The sequence below is a fragment of the Castanea sativa genome, chromosome 2, assembly GCF_040712315.1.
Source record: "Castanea sativa cultivar Marrone di Chiusa Pesio chromosome 2, ASM4071231v1".
NCBI classification, from domain to species: Eukaryota; Viridiplantae; Streptophyta; class Magnoliopsida; order Fagales; family Fagaceae; genus Castanea; species Castanea sativa.
In genome coordinates, this window is record NC_134014.1 from 34118962 (window position 1) to 34140127 (window position 21166).

The following is a 21166-nucleotide window of genomic DNA, read 5'->3' on the forward strand; positions in this document are numbered from 1 at the left end:
TAACATTTCAAAGTTATAAGTACCTCTGGGGCTTGCAGTTACTATTCTTAAGAGTCAAACAGAAACTTGGTTAAGTGTAGTCCTCGGACCACAAACCTTGTGGAAATTGATATCTTGTCATTTGTTAAACAGAACCTTAGTTATGTCGGGTCCTCGGACCTCCTACTTTGGGAAAATTAACATTTGAAGCTACTATTCTTAAAGAATCAAACAGAAACTTGGTTAAGTGTCGTCCTCGGACCACAAACCTTGTGGAAATTGATATCTTGTCATTTGTTGAACAGAACCTTAGTTATGCCAGGTCCTCGGACCTCCTACGTTGGGAAAATTAACATTTAAAGTTACTATTCTTAAGAGTCAAACAAAAACTTGGTTAAGTGTAGTCCTCGGACCACAAACCTTGTGGAAATTGATATCTTGTCATTTGTTAAATAGAACCTTAGTTATGCCGGGTCCTCGGACCTCCTACTTTGAGAAAATTAACATTTGAAGTTGCTATTCTTAAGAGTGAAACAGAAACTTGGTTAAGTGTAGTCCTCGGACCACAAACCTTGTGGAAATTGATATCTTGTCATTTGTTGAACGGAACCTTAGTTATGCCGGGTCCTCGGACCTCCTACTTTGGGAAAATTAACATTTGAAGTTACTATTCTTAAGAGTCAAACAGAAACTTGGTTAAGTGTAGTCCTCGGACCACAAACCTTGTGGAAATTGATATCTTGTCATTTGTTAAACAGAAACTTAGTTATGCCGGGTCCTCGGACCTCCTACTTTGGGAAAATTAACATTTGAAGCTACTATTCTTAAGAGTCAAACAGAAACTTGGTTAAGTGTAGTCCTCGGACCACAAACCTTGTGGAAATTGATATCTTGTCATTTGTTAAATAGAACCTTAGTTATGCCGGGTCCTCGGACCTCCTATTTTGGAAAAATTAACATTTGAAGTTACTATTCATAATATCTTGTCAATGTTCTTATTCTTATCACACGTTTTGTGCAAATCAGTATCTTACCATTCATTAATCTGGATCTTAAGTTCTATATCTTTAAGTATTAAACAAATTTTTGTAAGGAATGGTCCTCGGACCTTACATCCTACTAAAAGCAATACCTCAGATTACAAAGGTTTAACCATCATGTGAGTTTTCTAACTAAGGCATTGTTTAATATTCAAACTAAGTCATACGGCTGTTTTGAAGTTATAGTTGATTGATTGGTGGAGTTTGACTTATTTATTCTGTTTTCCCTTTAACTATTTATTAGTGAGAACTTTCATGACAAGCACAAAAAGAATAAAGTAGAACAAATACGACATGAATGAAAGTTGAATAAAACTGTTCTTTATTAATTATATATATAAAAAAAAAAGGGGGAGGAGTACAAAAAGTTCTATCCTAGGCCTTAAGCTTGTGCAGGGGGGTCTTGGAGGGAGCTGCTGCCAGCCTCGGTACTCTTCAGTTCTAGCTCAAAGGTGGACAAAACTTGCTTCCCTTTGTCTGTTGAAGGGATGAGGGGCTCCATGTCTTGAACTTGCTCCTTCTCGGCGCTATCACACTTGTCCTTCTCTTTATAGGAACCTTCAGGTTCTGTAGGATCAGAAACAAGTTCTTGCATCACAGGAGGAAGGGCAGGAGAGGCTGCTACAGGAGGGTCTTCTATCTCCTGTATGTCTAGGGGAAGCCAGATGTTCTCGGGCTTCCTCAGCTCGGAAGCTGGAGGAACCCCTGCTGCATCCATGGCCTCTCCCCAGACCTGTTGATAGTACTCTCGGCACAATGCCGCGAAGGCCTCTGTCAACTGTTCTTGCGTTCTAGTTACCCCCTCCTGATAGCTGGTCTTCTTCGCGGCCTCCAGTGCGAGCTTATGGCTGCGAGCCTCCTCCTTCATTTGCGTAAGCTCTTTCTCCAAGTCAGAGCGTACTCGTTGGGCTTGAGAGAGCTCGTCGTCCTTTTGGCGAAGGAGCTTACGCTGCCCCTCCATTTGGGTCTCCATCGTCTTCAAGCTAGCCTTGTCACCATCTCTCTCTCTTTTCAAGTCGGCCAGCTACAACGTGATCTTCCCGTTCTCTGCTAAGGCCTGGCCTAGGGACTTTTCTGTCTCCTGCCTTAGCTCTTGCTCCATCCCCGCTCGCTTCCAATAGTCCTCCACAAACTTCTCGGCCGCGAAAACTTCTTGGATGGATTGTAAAAAACGTCAGGAGGTTAAAAATGGTAAAGTGTCTACAAATGAATCTAGAGTATAAGTGTAAGATGGAACTTACCAGAGCTAAACCCCTTTTTAACGAGAGGAATAGCTGCGGCTGGCCCATCTTCTCCAAGGTTTCCATGTCCATGGGCAGCAGAAGAGGACGCTCCAACACCTCGGCCAAGTGGTGGGCGTGGCCTTGTTGGACTGCCCTAATGCTGGAGTGGTAGGGAATTGGTGCGCCGTCCAGTCTCAAGTCAGGAGACCAGGTAGCTGGTGCTCGGCGCACCTCGGCCACGTCTCTGATCTCCCCGCTTTCAACTGAGCGGGCGCGCCCTTTGCCCTTGTCCAATTTCTGCTGCTGGGCAGGCGCGGGCTGTTTCATCTTCTTTTGTTTTTCACCACCGGCCCCCTCGGCCTCCGCCTTCCTTTTCTTCTTGGGATCTTCGGCCGGAGGCTTAGGGTCGGCTGGAGGAGGAGAAGGTGGTGGTAAAGCGGGGGGAACTTGGGACCCCCTCGTTCCCTTCTTTGCCACTCGTGCGCCTCTCGCGGTCATAAGGTCCTTCAGCTCGTCCATCTCTCCTTCAAAGGAGCTGTCGTCTGGATGCGCTATCACTAGACCCACGATCGTAGAGGCCTCGGCTGCTTCTTCTTCCTCGTCGGAAAGGACAACGAACGGGCTTCCGCGAGGTCGTGGGACGTCCTCGAGTTGGAACCTGTCTATCTCCTCGTCCAACGTGTTCGACGAAGACACCTGCTCCTCTGGGATAACTGTTGTCTGAGAGTGTGTGGCGAGGGGAATTGCAACAATAGGACGATGGTACAGAACGGTGTGAGGGGTGTCAGGAATGTCGTGGTCAGCCAAGAAGTGGGGTCGGGCTACGTGAATCCTCCTACGCCTTCGGTCACCCGCAATTATTGCGTTCTCGATCTCCTGGAAGTCCGAAGAGATAGGGTTGTACCCTAGTATCAAATGGGCCGCCCTAACTTGTAAGTCTTCGCTGATGAACACCTCGGAGCATAGCACTCGATTCAAATCGGCAACGTTGCAATGGCTTAAATGTGGGCGCACGAGTTGCTTGTCTGCAAAAAAGACATCAAAATAAACAAACACGGTCAGATTCGTAGGATATGCAATAAATTAAAGTTAGACGCTCAAGTAAATGCAAATGCACATTTATAGACGTTAGAGGGAGTTATGAGGTGGGAAGTTAAATCCTAAGGTGTCGCACCTGGATCTCCCCAATCAACTGGGCAGTGGGGGCCGTCGTGCCAGTTGCCAGGGACGATGAGGTAGTCATCCTTCATGCCTTTATTAGACTTGGGAAAACAGGAGATTAACCTAACTACGCTGGAACGGGATTTGATGTAATAACCTACATTGGTAAGTTTATGGCACTCGTACATGAAAACAACGTCGTGCCAGGTAAGGTTGAGACCCATCTGCTCGTTTAGAGCGTCGACGCTACCTAAAACTCTAAAAACGTTGGGAGCGCATTGATCGGGACACAACCGGTGGTTGCAGAGGTACTCCCTGGTTACGGGTTTCATTGGGAGGGTCATCCCACCTTCTACGAAGGCGACCATTGGGATGATGACCTCTCCGGTTTTCCTAGAACCGGCCACGGCTTCCGCCGGGCAGTATTTTAAACCTACGTCGCTGGGAATGCGATACTTGGCCCTAAAACCTTCCATCCCAGCGGCGGTATCTACTAGACACTTAAACTTTCCTATCAGAAAGAAACGAAAGACTAAGTTCTAAGAGGGGGAACAGTTAGAAGGGGAGCCAAGGACAGGATCTGAGGAGAAATGGTTAAGGAAAAAGAATAAGAACTTACAAATTTCAAGTTGTGCGAATTTCCACGGATTTCTGCAGACAAAAGGTGATTACTGATGTTTTGATGGGATTAGCTTCTGAGGAAATAAATGAGGGCGCAGGTTCCCGAAGCGTCACGACGTGTGGGAAGCGGCCTCGAAATTACATTTGTCCCGCCCAAATTTTCATGGAGTAACAAGAGCCGTTGGATGCTCATCTCACCGTTGAACGTGGGGGACAAGGTGTAACTTACGCTAATAAATGCGCGTGTTTTTGAAAATAAAACCGTCAAGTGGCATCCTTTGGAACGCGAAACGGTCTCCACACGTGCAATTATTTACAAAACGTGTGGGGTAAGTCCTCGTTGAATCAAAACCCTATTTTTCTCCTCGGATGATGAAAAATAGAGTTTTGAGGGGCTATTGTGGGGAGTAAAAGGACCCAAGTGGGCATATGGGCCTTTGGGCTATAGCAAGGAGGGCCGACCTGCTCTTAAACTAAGAATCTGTTAGTACTGCGAATCGGTCCATACGCCGAGGGTCCGAGGACACATCCGAGGGTAAGTTTCTCCTCGGATAGACCCAGGAGAACTCGAAGCTTCACTATGAAGGTCAAGGCAATATTCCGGAAAGACTGTTGGTTAAAGGGGGGAAACCCTGAACCTTTGAGGTACACCGGTGTTAGAAAAATACCAAAAGCAAAGGCTGCCACCTCCACATTAAAGACTCTGCACCTACCTCCCTGGCCGCATTAATGGGGAAGTGACCCCTGAACAGTAGAACTGAAACTTCTGGTCACTATTCAAAGGCACTAAGGAAAGAAATATCTAGGAGGGAGGGGGTTGGAGCAACACATGGATAAAGCATCAGGAAAAGAAGTATTTAAGGGGGATGAACGCCAAAGAAAAGAGGGAGGTCCAAGAAACAAAGAAAGAAAAGAAGAATTGTAACCTTTAAGAAAGAAAGAGAAATAATACAGAAGTAGTCCTCGGCTCACGTCCGAGGAGGTCTATTTGCAGTTATCATTTGTTATTTACAAGTGTGTGCACATCTTAGCCTGTTATTAAGTTCTCAGTACTTCTAATCTAGATTTCAAGCCCACACTCTACAAATTTCATTGTTTAAGGCTCATTGGGCCTGAGCCCGTGATTGTCTTTGGGTCCAGGTGCAATTGTGCACTTATAGGTTTCTCCTATTTGGATTCCTCATTTTTTAGTTCAAAAATTCTCCTATACCTCTATGTTTAAAACTACTGGACAATTTGGTAAAAATGCAACTCTAACTTCCACTAAAACATTGCCTAAAAAATAGGACTACTTTCGTGTTAATTTTCAAATTACTTTATTCACTTATAAATTAGATTTTGAAAATAAAAATTACATATATAAAAAAACACAGTTTTTTTTTTTTTACAAAATAGGACCACTAAAAAAAAAAAGCTTCATCTCCTGTTAATTTTCAAATTAATTAATTTACTTATAAATTAAATTTTCAAAATAAAAATTATATATATATATATATATAAACACAGATTTTTTTTCCTACAAAATAGGACTACTAAAAAAAAAAACCTCATCGCACGTGCTTTGCACGTGTGATGAGGCTAGTGAATATAACATTTTTCAATTATAAACTCATTTATGATTTTAAGAAATGACACTCTCTTTAAAACATTTATAAATGGAAAAAGTTTGGCAACAAACTTGATTGTAGTCTAAGAGGGCGTTTGGATTCAGCTTTTGCGTTTCCACGTTTCAGTTTTCACGTTTTGCTTTTTTTTTTTTTTCCCTGCTGTAGCTGCAGGGGACAAATGCACTGTGCGCCACTATGCGCACACTGTTCACGTACCTTTTTATCAATTTTTTTTATTAAAAATGGGTCCCGCATCACTATTTACACATTTAAAAATTATTTTGTTACAGTGTTTTCAGTTTTTAGTTTTCAATTTTCAGCAATAAATTCTATCCAAACGAACCCTAAGACTACTGCTTCACTTATTATCTTTTTATTAGATGTGAATTTTGACAAATCCACTATTTGATTACATTTTCTTCTTATATTCCTCTATACTTGCAAAAATTTTAGAAGATCAAAGATCAATAGCTATGTTATCAATCAAAATTTTATAGTTTAAAATTATGAATAGAAAATAAGTTATAGATTGAATAGTAAATAACATTTGATTGACATGAAATTTGACATATGTATTAAGAACATAAAAAACATGTAATCCAACGGTTAAATTTTCAAAATTTTATCATTTATAAATATACAAGGTAAGTCTATGTCCATCTCACACTATTACTTCCCTAAATATATATTCAATTTAAGGAAAAGATTTATATTCATAGGAGTATCATTTGTCCGCAGGCCTCAAATGGGAGTGTGGTTCTATCAATAATTTATGCATAAAATCCTTTTAATAATGGAATATTTTGTTAGGAAGGTCACATTGTAAAAGACTAAAGACTTATCTATTACATTTACACAAATCTCAAACGGATAGTTTCAATTTCATTTTTTTTTTTGTAACATCAAAAGAGATTGGTGTAATTTGACATTTGCCATTTGCCATTTTTCTTTTTCTTTAATTTTTGGTGGTGGTTTAGAGCTTTCTGGTTGAACCAAAACTCCATATCGGAAAAAGCCCACTTGGTTTAAAGATTGTAGGGTAACAAGCCCTGGCCCAACAACTTGCGCACTATTCAAACCGATTCTATAAGTTATGCCCCCAAAAATACTTGAAAATATATCAATGAGTAGCGTGCATTAAGTTTTTCCCTTTATCTATTATTATAAATAGACAAATTGTTGCATTACACAGTTGGATCCGACACACCATACTTTAAAAATTGCCTTCTTTCCTTGATTTTATTTAAGAAATGCTATGATTTATAATATTTTCTTAAAAGACAATTACTTGTGGATAAAAAAATGATGTCAGTAGTGAGTTCAGATTATAACTAATAACAACTTTATTTTTATTTTTTTTTATAGAAGATAGAAATTCTATTTTAGCTTAATCTAAGTATATATGTGTGTAAAGCTCCTTCATGGAGACTTGAACCCTGGTTCTTGCCCCCTACACGCTACAAGCACTTATACATGTGGAGTGACCATCGCATGAAAGGTATGTAGTGGTATAACTAATAACAACTTACCATTTAAAATTTATTGTGAAAAATATTGTGAATATAGCCTTTATCCATTTTATTTGTCTTACGTGAGCCATGCGTGTTTTCCTCTCCAACAAACAGACGGAAGTTGCTTTCAAAGTTGCATACACAATAAATCTCATGTGACCTTCTTGTGTACTTGCCAGCAAACAATGATAGCAACTGCGTATAAAGTGTTTTAAGAAAGATTAAAAAAGGGCCTCAAAAACCATTTTACATTGTTTAGTGAAGGATTGGAAATCCATTTCAATCATGTATATAAAGTTTACAAAAGCGTGCCCACTTTACACCGAAGTTGATAAGTGATCAGATTATAAAATAATTACTTTGCCAAACTTTTCTTTCAAATCAAAAGAGTATATTATCTCTAAAGTTTGATCTTAATATTTCCAATTAAATCATAAGGTTTTATTTGTGTTAATGTCTAAATTCTCAAAATCGTTACAATTGGATTCTTTCATGAGACTCTTAACAAAAAGTAACAGAAAATCATGTAAGGTGCATGCATTTGAGATTTATCTAAAAGCCCAAAAAATCTCTTAATCTAAATTGCAATTGTTACGTTGTCATTAAAAGTGAATTTAATCACGTAAGAAAAAAAGCAAATAATAATAATAATAATAATAAAAAATATGAAATTATTTTGCAAGCCACCAAGCGAATGGTTCCGAGCTCAACGCTGATGGATGTTCTCATGGCAATCCAGGGAAGTCAGGTGGAGGAGGTCTTATTCTCTTATTAGGACTGTAACGAAGCCTGGGTGAAGGGTTTTGCTAGAAATTGTGGGTGGCTAACCAGTCCTATGGCTAAGTTGTGGGCTCTTAGAAACTGCCTTAAACCATAGCCAGAGATTTTAATTCCTAATCTAATTGTGGAATTGGATGTTTTAGCCTTAGTTCACTTTCTTCATAACTCTGCTGAAAATAAAGCCCTGGAACCTTTGCTCTCTAATTGTAGGACTCTATTGACTGAGTTCCAAAACAGGAGAGTCATGCACACCTACCTTGAAGGCAAGAAATGTGTCGATGTTCTTGCCAAACTCTATTTCTATTTATCTTGTAACTTAGGGTACGTTTGATACACTGAATATGAATTACAACAGGAATGATAATCTTTATTACTGATAATAAAATGTTTTGTAATGGAATAACTAAACATATTCATTAGTTTAGTTGTAAGTTGTAACATTAGAATAAAACTTATGATTTATTTTAGAAAATATCTTGTTCATACAATTATATTTTAAAAAAATAATATATTTTAAATTTTAGAAAGATGAATTCTTTTTTGATGATTTTTTATTTCTATAATTGTTAGGTGGATATGGATAGTTTATTTATTTGGAAATATATTAATGTTATAAATTATTACATTTACTAAGGAATATCTATTACAACCTTTTTAGAGAGGAATAATTATTTCTCATTTTAAAAATAGCTATTTATAAGGAATGACTATTCTCTGTAATAAAAATATAACCAAACTATTGAATAGCTAAACCATAGGAATACCCGTTACATTACAGTGTCTATTACAGCCTACCAAACGTGCCCTTAATGGTTTTTGATAGCCTATTGCTTGTGGTGGACTGGAGACTCTATTATCTCTTGAAGCAAAGGGTGACGCCTGTAATAGACTTATTTTTATTTTTGAAAACAAATCGATATTCTATTTAAGAAGCAATATGCACTAAATCAAAGTACAAAGATTCCAAATCTGGAGGAGGAGAGTCCTCAATCCAAATAACATCATCAGAGATATGCCTAGTAAACCAAGCTAATGAGTCAACTACAAAATTAATCTCTCAATGAATAAAAGAGACAGAAAATCAAGAAAGGTCTACCAGAGTGCCAAGGAGGAATGAATATCAAGGAAAACATGGCCTAAGTGAGAAGAGGAAGTCCCAAAATCATTAATGTTACGCATAATAATGGCGTTATCTCCTTCAATAACTAACTCTCTGAACCCCAAGCCAAGGGCAAACTCAACCGCATGATGACAAGCCAAAACCAATGCCTTTTCAAAACCAGAAGCTGAGGCACCTCTAGTAGAAGAAGCAACCATCACTTCACCCTTATTGTAACAGGGACAAAGCAGTTAGTCAACTTGTTGGCTTAAATAAAGACTTTACTATTGTTCTATCACAATAAATTTGTTTAGAGATAGGAAGTCAAATCTAATTGTGATATCCAATGCGCAAGCAAATAAAGTTTACGACATAGGATTGAAAGAAAAATAATGCTTCTTCTATTACCTCACAGTTTTAGAACTGGTTAGAAAATACAAGTGTTCGACCTAGGGTCCAGTCCGAGATTCGAGTTACAGATGAATAGATTCTTTTTTTTTTCTCTCTCTCTCTCTTGCCTCCTCTTGCGTTTGGGGCTTCCTCTTACTTTTATATCCAGCCACAACTCATCTGAATCTTATACTTGGACGACTGAGATTACACTCCTAGAACCCTTGTCCCATCCCGAACAGACTAACAAGATTTACCCTGCACTTTTAGCTGTGCCACTATTATTCATGGTCATTTCCTCATTAATGCGGTCAGAGGAGTGGTTGTCTTGTATTTAATGCGGAGGAGATGGTTTCTACACCCTCCTTTCTTCATTCTTCTCGTATTCAGTGCCAAGTCCGTTTTCTCTCATTTGTGATATTTTAACTTTTTGCGCCTTACATAACTAGTGTTTGTCCCCGAAGTTTAAGGTGCATCCTCAGAAATAACCTTAATCACCCATTTAACTTAGATGTGGGATCCTCGTCCCCACACTTATCATTCCTGATAATAATGCCATAACCTATCGCAAAAAGGTCCATGAACATTTAGTGTCAAAATTCAACTTATAACTACTGGGAGTAGGAGAAGGCTGCCACCAAGAAGGAGCACGTGGACATGGAGGAACTTCCAACTGAAAAAGAACATTACTACGTTAATTTATTTTTTATATAATTAAAATATTGTTTTGCATTATACATGAAGATTTTTTTTTTGTAGGAGAGGTCTTAAGGCACAATTTAACTAAATTGCAACGATTTTATTTTTTATTTTTATATTAGAGCCACTTCTGATTTTAAAATATTTGTACATTAATTATCAAAACCTCTATTATTCCTCTGATTAGAGTAAATAATCTCTCCTAGGATGGGCTTCCTACTTAGATGTTTTCACAAATTATACTCATGTCTACCACTCTCATTCCTCTTCTTAGGTCATATGTTGCACTATAAAATCTGAAACTAGATTATTTTCAAATAATTTTTGTACTTCACAAGTAACATTAGTTTGTCGTAATTTATTATAATAAACTAGTGTGTAACTCCATGCATATGCACGGTACATTTAAAAACAATGACAATTATATATATATATATATTGTTTACTTATTGATTATGAATTAAAAAACAAATTGAAATTAACATTTAGAATAATAATTGTAAAAAGAGAATTAGTCATGCCAAGACAACATTTCCTAAGGGACCAATCCCTTCACCAAAATAACTTGGAAAAGAAATAAATCATAATTCCAGCTGGTCAAATCTTGCATATAGCAATCTGACTTCAACAACAAAATTAACAGTTCTCTAGTGCACTAATTTGGATCTATTGGTCACTACCTCAACTCAATTTTTGGAATTACCCTTAATTACCACATTCTAAAGCTACTTTTGACCTGTTAATTTCACTGCCCACAAGGCTTCCACTTGAATAGGGACCTTAGTGTTCACTTTTTTTGAGAAGGCGAATAAGCTACACTATAAGCCACATTCCATGGGAGCATGTAGGAGCTATGCTTCATACATGATTCTGATATCAAGTTCAACATGACATAAAATGACCATGAATGACAACATTCGGGAGAAAAGGTTTTGTCTTAAAAAATTTAAAACTTTGAGCTTGCCTTGAACTATGGATGATGACAACGCCTCAAGAGTCGAGGTTAAGTTATGTACATTTGATTTGTAAAGCTTAAGGTCAAAGATACAATTATCAAATGACATGCATCCACTATTATCCTCTAGCTCACAAATCAAACTTTTAAAGTATCTTCTCTCTCAACCATGGCATTCACCTTGACCCACTATTATATTATGCTATACGATTCTCTTATAAAATATTTCCAGATTCATTTATATGTGATTCTTCCAAACCAAAATTTGCTCACGAATTAAGACAAATAAATAGCTTTCTTTTCATTTGTTCCACTATATTTTCTGCTATATGATACCATTGTTTCTAGCAATGCTTAGCTTTGTTAAAAGTCACACATAACTAAGTATATACTTTGAAGAGCATTACGAACTAAGAAAAAAAAAACAATTATAAAAGCTCGTAAACTAAACAAATTAATCTGATGATGGGTTGAATTTATAATTTTCCTATTTTTTTTTTTGGTTTCTTTGTTTTTGGATATGATATTTTCAAAGATAAGTAACAACACTCATATGGAATGCTATATTTTAGCTATTGATGAATATTTACTGCTTTTGAGTGCCATCCCCCATATTGGATTTAAGTAAATATTATCTCTCTATATTTACCTATTGAGAAACTAAATATATCTAAATTTCCAATCGATAAATCTCATCTACCTAACTGTATAAAAAACTTGTATTAAAGTCTGGTCATTGTTACTAATTGTATAACTAAATTTAACTATATATTATTTCATTATAGATCTTATCTCATGCAGTATGAAAAATTTCAAGAAATATCACTTTCAACTTAGTGTCTCCAAAAAATAAGTCATGTACATTGGACTTTGGAAGAAAAAAAACTACTGGTCTTGCCCAATCATACCCTTATATTCTTACCACAAATAATTGGATTACTGGCTTTGTTTATTGTTGAGATGCAACCCAAAACAAAAAAGACATACAACTACAAAAAAATTAATAATAAAAATCTCCAAATAGCATTATAATGAAGTATTGTTTCCAAAAGCCATATTTTTCAAATTTGTATGGTTGCTTATTTTAATCCTCATATGAAATTTAAGTTTCATTTATACATTTGAATATTGATATTGTTAAATTCAATGGTTAGTTATGAAGCAAAAGAGTTGTTAACCGTAAAAATAAAAGTGGGAAAAGGAATTGACAATGTTTCATAAGTCAATGAACATGAATAGAAAAGGGGCAGTAAGTTTACTAATTACAAATTTGTTTGTTGTGCATTGGGGGGTTGCGGGTGTGTTGTTAAGAGTTGTTTGCCGATGGTTGCAAGTGGTTAGGGGTTGAGATTATATTTAGAGAGAGAGAGAGAGAGAGAGAGAGAGAGAGAGAGAGAGAGAGAGAGAGAGAGAGAGAGAGAGAGAGAGAGAGAGAGAGAGTCTTCATAGAAGTGTTCAAGTGAAATGTTCAAGTGAAATGTTCTTGTTAGGTTATTTTTGTGGTCTTCTTGGTTTTTGTATTAGGTATTAATGTATTATTTATTTTGGCACAAAAAATTTAAAAATTTAGATAGAACACATGGCGCAAAATTGAAAATTTAATTAATTCACTTGACAAAAAAAAGAAGAAGACATGTGGCGCAAAATTGAGAATTTAAATGAAATCTAATTGGAATTTCTCTTAGCTTTATCTATTATTATTACTAGTCTGTAACTTCATGCATATCATGGATACACTTAGAGATATATAATAAGATGTATAATATAATTCTATTGGTAGTCATTTTTATATTTTGTTAACTCTTTAAAAAAAATTGTAAGGATATTATTAGGTATAAAATGTAAATTGTCCATATATTTTTTTAAAATTATTGTGAAGCATTTTTTTTTTTTATGATTCATTTATTCTAAACTTTTTGGTTTTTATACTTAATAACTTACTTAGATGAATATTTATGATGTGGTCCCACATTTGATTCTAAAATTAAGAAATAAATCTCTTTAAGAATAAATAATTTAAGACACATGGCACAAAATTAAAACTCTAATTTGAAATTCTAATTTGAGTTTCTCTCAACTTCACCTATTATTATATATGTATATATATAGATTATTATTATTATTATTATTAATTTTTTTAAAATTAATGATTCATATTTCTAATAATTGTTGTACCTTACAAGTCACATTAGTTTGTTATTTATTATAGTAAATCATTAAAAATTGATGACTCACATTCCTCAATTGTTTTGAATGGATGGAGAAAAGATACATTCTACTTCTCAAAGAGGCTACAATTGGAAATACAAATGTTTCTATTATATAAGTTCCTATAAAAATTTAGAATGCCCCTACCTTTAAGTGCGGTTCTAGCCATTGCTATAGCTCACCAAATGTATTGGATGCCCCTTTATCCATATCCAATCACTTACAATCCAAATTTCATTGTTCCGGCATCACATTTGGATTGCTGGATTTCTTATAGATTTTAACAGTCTTGATTAGGACAATGAATCTGACCCATGACAAATATTCCCCATCATATAGGTTCGGTACCTCTTTTTTCATTCACTTTTGTTCTCGACAAGTCTACAACTAAGTGATGATAAACATGTCACTTTTTATCAAATAGAGACAATTAAACCTATGGAATAAGGATTTCTTTTTAACTGTCCTAGGGAATTCCCAACCCGTGGGAGGTGATTGAATTTGAATTTCTTGGTAGCCATAATGACTCTTGGGCTGATTCTGTGCTAGTTAAAACCATATAAGATTGGCTTCTCATACTCACTTAAGGTCCTCCTTTTTGCCCAACCTCTACAAGATCCTAAATATCACAGATCCAAGCACTAGATGTTGATTTTTCATTTGAAAAAAATGTAATTCGTGCACAACTATTTGAAGCATAACATTTTGGTTAAAATAATCCTAGTGTTTCATTGGAAAGATCCAATAATCTCGAAGAAATGCTGCATGATGTGATCGATGATTACTATATCTGCAGAATCAAGATAAAAAATAAGGTAGATCTTATTAGCATATGATATGTGTATGAGCCATCAAAGTCGCTTTTCCTTCAAAGGGTCTCCAAACCGACCCCAAATAATGCCAAAGATTTGTTTATTAATGCAAGCACGAAGTGCGTTTACTCGCATGTAAAGAACTTTCCTTTTAGGTAGTGAGCAAAATGGTTCAGACAGACGCACAACCGATCAGACACAAAGCAAAATGGCATCAAAGTTGGTTGAGAATCTAAAATTTTTCATGATATTTCTTGAATCTTCAAAATTTGTGACGCTACACAATAGCCATTCTTAGTGACAACCCACTTTGGAATGCACTTGAGAATAACACCACAAATAGGAAAAAGCAAAGTGTTTGTATGACGTTTCTTTTTCTTTATTCAAACAAATACACAGAGAATATGAAAGGGAAAATCACTAACAAATCAGCCAACCATTGAAGGGCACCCACCACCATCATTGTAACTTTATACACATCATTAGCACCATGACCTAATTATATAAATATTTATACTTATCCTATCTTCAAATTTTTAAAGCTTGTCTATGAGTAGATAGTCCATGCCATATCATAATTGTTAATTGTGACTTGGAAGTTGGAATAGATGATGCCACTGAACCACCTAAAACGAAATTTAGTTTATACATTAATGGTAGCAACTAGCGAGTTCAACACACTAAGTACCCATTTGGATACCGATTATTGCGTCCACATTTGGATGCAAAACGCGTTTCAGGCTTTTTTTTTTTTTAACCAGCACCTATTGACCAAATTTTTTTATTATTATTATTATTTTCAGTTTTCAGCAAATGAACAGTAATCCGTGCATGAACAGAAAATTTATTATTATTACTTTTATTATTTTCAATTTTCAGCAAAATAAATGGTATCCAAACGCACCCTAATTAGTGACTTAAACTAGATCAATTCCTTCTTTCTATTGACCAAAAAAAAGAAAAAAGAAAGAATTGATCCCACCCAAGATATCTATATAATAATATAAAATGAATATTTTTTATTGATTTTTTTCTAATATTGACATATAAAATTTTGAAAATCCAAAAATTTTCACTTTATCATTCAGATTTATATATATATGTAAGTGCACAATTGCGCTTGGACCCAAAAACACACGTGGGCTTAGGCCCAATGAGCTTTAAACAATAAAATTTGTAGAGTGTGGGTTCGCAATTTAGTTTAGTGGTGTTCGAAACTTGATGAACAGGCTAGAATGTTACAGTATTTGCAAACAATGGACAAATAGGGCAAATGAACCTCCTCGGACGTAAGCCAATGACGATTTATTTATATTATTTCTCTTTTTTCTTTCAAAGGTTACAGTTCTTAGTCTTTTTCTAGTCACCTCCCCCTTTCTTTACTCTCTTCCTTCCTTAAATACTTCTTCTTCTTCCCTCTTTATCCACAGGTAGCGCAAATTACCCTATTAGACACTTGTCCCATTCACCACCCTCTGAAAGTTTTCAAATGATAGCAAGAAGGCTGACTTCTACTATTCAGGGGTCATTTCTCCATTAATGCGGCTAGGGAGGTAGGTGCAGGGTCTTTAATGTGGAGATAGCAGCATTTTTCTGAGATATTTCTCTCACACCGTTGCGTCTAGAGAGTACTTGAATCCCCCTCTTAATCAACGTTTTTTCCAGAACTCTGCTTTGATCTTTTTGGCGAATCTCAGGGTCTTCGCGGGTCTGTCCGAGGAGAGATTCGTCTTCGGACGAATCCTCGGACTCTCGACCTATGGGTCGACATGTAGCTCTAGAGGCTTTTAGTCTAAAACGAACTAGCGCCCATCAATAAAGCCCAATGCCCAAATACTTACTTAGGTCTTTTTATTCCCCACAATATATATATATATATATATATATATATATATATATATATAATATTAACTTTTAAAGTTATAAATAGTGCTAAACTGTATTAATAGTTTAAAATAATTGCTTTCTTTTTTGATAAAACAACCTAATACTAAACAAATTTTAATGAAATTAGAGTTGATCTTTTATAAAATAAAATTCTAAACTATGACAGTTTAAAAATAATGAAAGCTTATTGTTTGGATAAAGCAACTCAAAACCAAACAAATTATGACTAAATTAGATTTGATTTTCTCTAAATAAATTCTAACTAATTAGGTATGCCTTCTAAAAATTATCTAATTTAACTTTTATTTATTTTTAATGTTTATTAATTAAATATGTATCATATATAAATGTTTTTTTTGTTGTTGAAATTTCCTGTACATGCAATTGCATGGTACGTAACGCCACAAGTTTCTCCTAACGCTGTAAGCCTGTAACCATCTATGCTGCTATCCAAGTTGCGTGATGGCACTGTTTGCACTTTGCATTGAACTGTGCATGAGATTGTTGTATTTTTGTCTCCAACAACAAAATAAAAAAGTCCCCAAAAGGAAGGTTACATTAATTCTGCTCCTGAAGTCAAGAAGACCCATGGGGTACTATCCACTGCCATTGTGTGAGATTTAGGGCCTACTCATTCTCTCCTGTCTTGGCAGGATATGGATAAAAGAAAAGGTGGGTTGCAATGATATTTCTATTCTTAAGTAGAGAAATAGATCTGTTCTAAAGTAATACGCAAAGCAACTAACACCAATTATTGATTATAACAAACTCTATTAAAATGGATTAGTTATCCAAATGTGGTCCATCTAACCCTAATAAAAATTAAAATATTTATCTTCAAACTTCAATAACTTGTCCAATTCAAGTTCTACTTTCTTTTCCGCGAAAGTGTGACTATTTTTCTATATTTGATAAATTTCATCTAGGACACTAATTTAAGCCATCTAATTCTTTCCTATAAGTGGAATAGTGCTTTCTATAAATTGCTAAATTCAATGAGCCTTCTGTCATTAAATTTTAATTTCACTAAGCAGACTCTTGGATGAGGATGCACAGCCTCATCCCAACATATAGTAATGAGACATGAAACTTTTTAAGATCCTTCATTGTTTGATACTTCATGATATTGTTAATGGAGACATCTAGAATTCAAATTTTTAATCTTCCATTGTAACTATATATTGAATTATCAAAATGAAGGATATAATTGAAAATTTATGTCTATAAAATGGAAATTGCGTTCAGCCTTCCGGAGCCAAGTTTATGTTTATTATTATTATCTTTCTTTGATAGTCCAAGTTTATGCATTGAATAAAAAACGTAAGAGCATTTTAACGTCATTAGTGATACCATTTTTTTGGGTGGGTGTTGGTTAATTCAATAAAAAGTTTGAATTGCAACACAGAAGAGAAAATAGAAATAGAACTTCTATTAGTTCTCCGGTTTGATTATTTTCACAAGTAAAAACTTATAATATCATTGTATCCTCTCCTATAACGTCTTACCAACCACAGAATTAACAGTTGTAGGTAGCTTACCATCTCATGAAAACTAATAGGTTAACTTTAGCTTACAAACTTTGAATAAATTAATGATGTTACAGTCTTATTAAAACATTCTTGATACATTTTTTTGAATAATTATTCAATACTTCACAAGTAATGTTCATTCCTCTTATGTAATAGTGATTCTTACTAGTTCAATTTATGATAACACCTACCATTTATGTGAAAGAAAAAAAACATTATTTTTGGCGTTTTGAATTTTTTTCTCGTCCTTGTAAAATGTAGATATCTATGTTAATAAAGCGGTTAAAAGTATTAATTTTCTCCTAAAAAACAAATGTTCCTTGAAATGGATATAAGCAATGATAAAATTCCTAAAAGCCTCTCTCTCTCTCTCAAACAAGGATGCCAATAATCATCGTTGCTAGGTTGGTTGAGATTGGGTATACGGTGGCCAAGTTGGTCACAAAGTGGCCGATTTGGCTATGAGATGGTTGATCTTGGCCGTGAGGTGGGCAATCTTTTGAATAGAAGAGTGATCAATATTGTCAATTCAATTTGTTCGTGAACAAAATAAATAAATATTATTTAAATAGAATAAGGAAAAAAAGAGTTTGATATTGGTGAGGGAAGTGAAAAATGAGTTAACTAAGACCGGGAAAGAAATTTGTTTAATACATTGCTTTAACAACTTGACTAATTTAAAAGAAGGATATTGGACGTTTAAATATAGTGAAGATATAGGTGGAATTGACATTCTATTTTAGTGATGGAAAGAGATTGTTAATTTGTCAAGAGCTCTATAGCTTAACTATCACATTTTGGTATTTTTAACGGAGACATTCAAAGTTCAAATCATCTTTTCTCGTAACTATTAAATTAATAAAAAAATAGTTTTTTTATAGAAATAATTACAATATGATGATAACTCCGCAGCTCAAACTTTTTTCCCTTTAAATTTTCAAGCACTTTGTGCATGAAGAGGAGCAAAAAAAGAAAAAGAAAAAAAAAAAGATCTAGTTACGTGTGACTAAAGAAAAGAAAAAAATATGAAATATATATATATATATATATATATATATATATATATATATTTATATAAAATGAGGAATCTTTCAAGATAATTGTCTGTTGTCTAGCCAAAAAGGGGGGAAACCACAATTGTAATACCTACGCAGAAACTTTGAGGTGTTGAGGTCACTTCTGGCCCTATAGGATTTGAAAGGCCAATATAAGCTTAGGAATGTAATTGGGTGGGATCACCAAACTTCCAATTAACTTAAGAAAAAACATAGGAGGGAATTTGTTAAAGTGGAAATGACAAAGACAACTTCAGCAGTGGTTGCCTACCTGGCTTTGATCAGGTACCAGAAAAAAACCGAAAGGTATAAAAAGGGGTCCCCAATTGCACATTGGTGTATGGCATATGCCTTGTAGTCATCATAGATTTAGAATTAGAATGATCTATATCTTACGACTTTTGAATAGATTTCAATTTGAAGAGCGAAGCGATTTTCCAATTTGCATTGACTAATGACTATTGACACAACCCTTGTTTCCACCAAGCACTCTGTTTTAACTGATAAAGGAATATATGCTTATTTCTTAGGAAAATCAAAGTTTATGTTATATTTAATATTAGCTTCTAAGTTTTTAATTTTGTCAATTAAAGTTTTACGCTTATATGCTCTAAAATTATCACCCGCCTAGATCGATAAAAGGTTTATCGACCCTCTTAAAGTTATGATTAGAGGAATTTAATCTTCATGCCAACAAAGTGTAGTGAATTTCAAAGTCATTTAAAAACAATCAACGCTTTAGATTCATCTCATTGGATTTATAAAAATTTTGAAGATAATTTTAGTGAAGACCCTCTGAAAATAAAGTTGAGAAACCTTCATTTTTGTAGTGTAAATTTAAAAGATTCAAATGTCATTAATCTCTATTAGAGTAAAGCCCATGATGTATTAAAAAAAGAAGACGTGGATGACTAGGATGAGTTTGATATTCAAATCAAAGAACTGATTGATAGAAAATTATATAACTTTTTTTTTTTGATGAACTGAAAAGAAACTTTTATTTTAAACGCATGGTTCCTTTTTTGGTCTAATTGTACCACTTGTCCACTGGTTAGTGTCTCTTCCTATGTAATTCAATTTATTTAATAAAACTTTACTTATTATTGGTATAATTATTATTATTATTATTATTTTTTACATTCCTAGTCTTATGTACCACAGAAAATGGGGTATACAGTATACACTTTTGTAGTCTAGATTTCCTAAGCACTTTGTTAGCTACCTTTTGACTCTGACAGCATCTAGTACTTGCAGAACAAAGTAATATTTCACATCGGGTAAATTCTCAACCCTTTCACCTCAAGATAAAGATGAATGCATACACATAAAAAAGGTTTTAATTGATACCATATTTCCTTGAAACTTACGAAGCATCTTGTTTTGTTTTCCTTTTTATAGCATTGCATGTTAACTTGACGTAAGAATCTAATATTACAGTGTCATGCATGTTGGTGTAGGGTTCAATGTAAGATGCGAAAATCAAGGTCTTGATATATAGGATAATACCAAAGACATAAAATTCAAAGACAGATATAAATGATTTGACATATTTTTTTGGGTGGGTTCGAAGGGATAACTTGAGATTCTTATTCCAAGCTATTTGGAGAAATTTCACTACAAATTGCCAATTAATGAAACTTTATTTATTTATTTTAAAAACAAATTGAACTGACTTACATGCAATTTAAAGTTAATCACTTTTTGCTTTGAAACATATATATGTGTATCAAGTTGAGTTTCACTTCTCATGCATGTGTGATTTAATATGCTTTGGCATTTTATGTTAGTGCTTACCAAAAAAAAAGTATTTATGCTTGTGCTTATAAAGTACATTTTATGTTGAGGAACTAAGAGAATTTTTGTTTATTTATTTGCTGAATAAGGAACTAAGAGAATTATTTTATGCATCCTTGAGCACATTTTGTAATAGTGTTATTAATGTGTTAGAGAAACTAATTAGTTATATTTTTAGAAATTTAAGGGAGAAGTATCATTTATACAAATGTTTGAAAGAGTGTAATTTCGATAAACCTTAAGGAGGGTTGATGTATTTCACACTTCCACTTATTTATCTTAACATCTTCATTTCAACTAGACTTGTTTCATGAATGTGTTACTTCTTAATTGCTCAACATCAGTACTATAGAGCATATAGTCTTATAACAATCTCACAAATTTTTTTTCTTTACATTAACATATATTTTGGTCGCACAATACTCTTGTATTTTAACCTACATTTAATCATATTCTCTTAAAGTTTCAAAGTGTGACTCATACACTTAATTTCATAGTAATTTACGAAGTCTTGAATATCTCTTTTATTATTTTTTATTTATGTTTTTCAATCATGCCATACCCATGCCCTCCAATCACTTTCAAACTTTAATGAGAATTTCATTAGGTCGCTTGACCTTTTCCCCTTTTCATTCTCAATTTTTTAACTGCTTCAATCATCCTAAATATTCAAGCAAATTTATGCTTTCTTTCATTAAGGGGTTTCAAAATTTGTTTCAATATCTTGTACAACCTCCATTGAAAAAGTTTATCAAAATAACATGTCAATCACTTTTTTTTTTCTTTTCTTATTTTGCTAACACCATTTTTTATTTA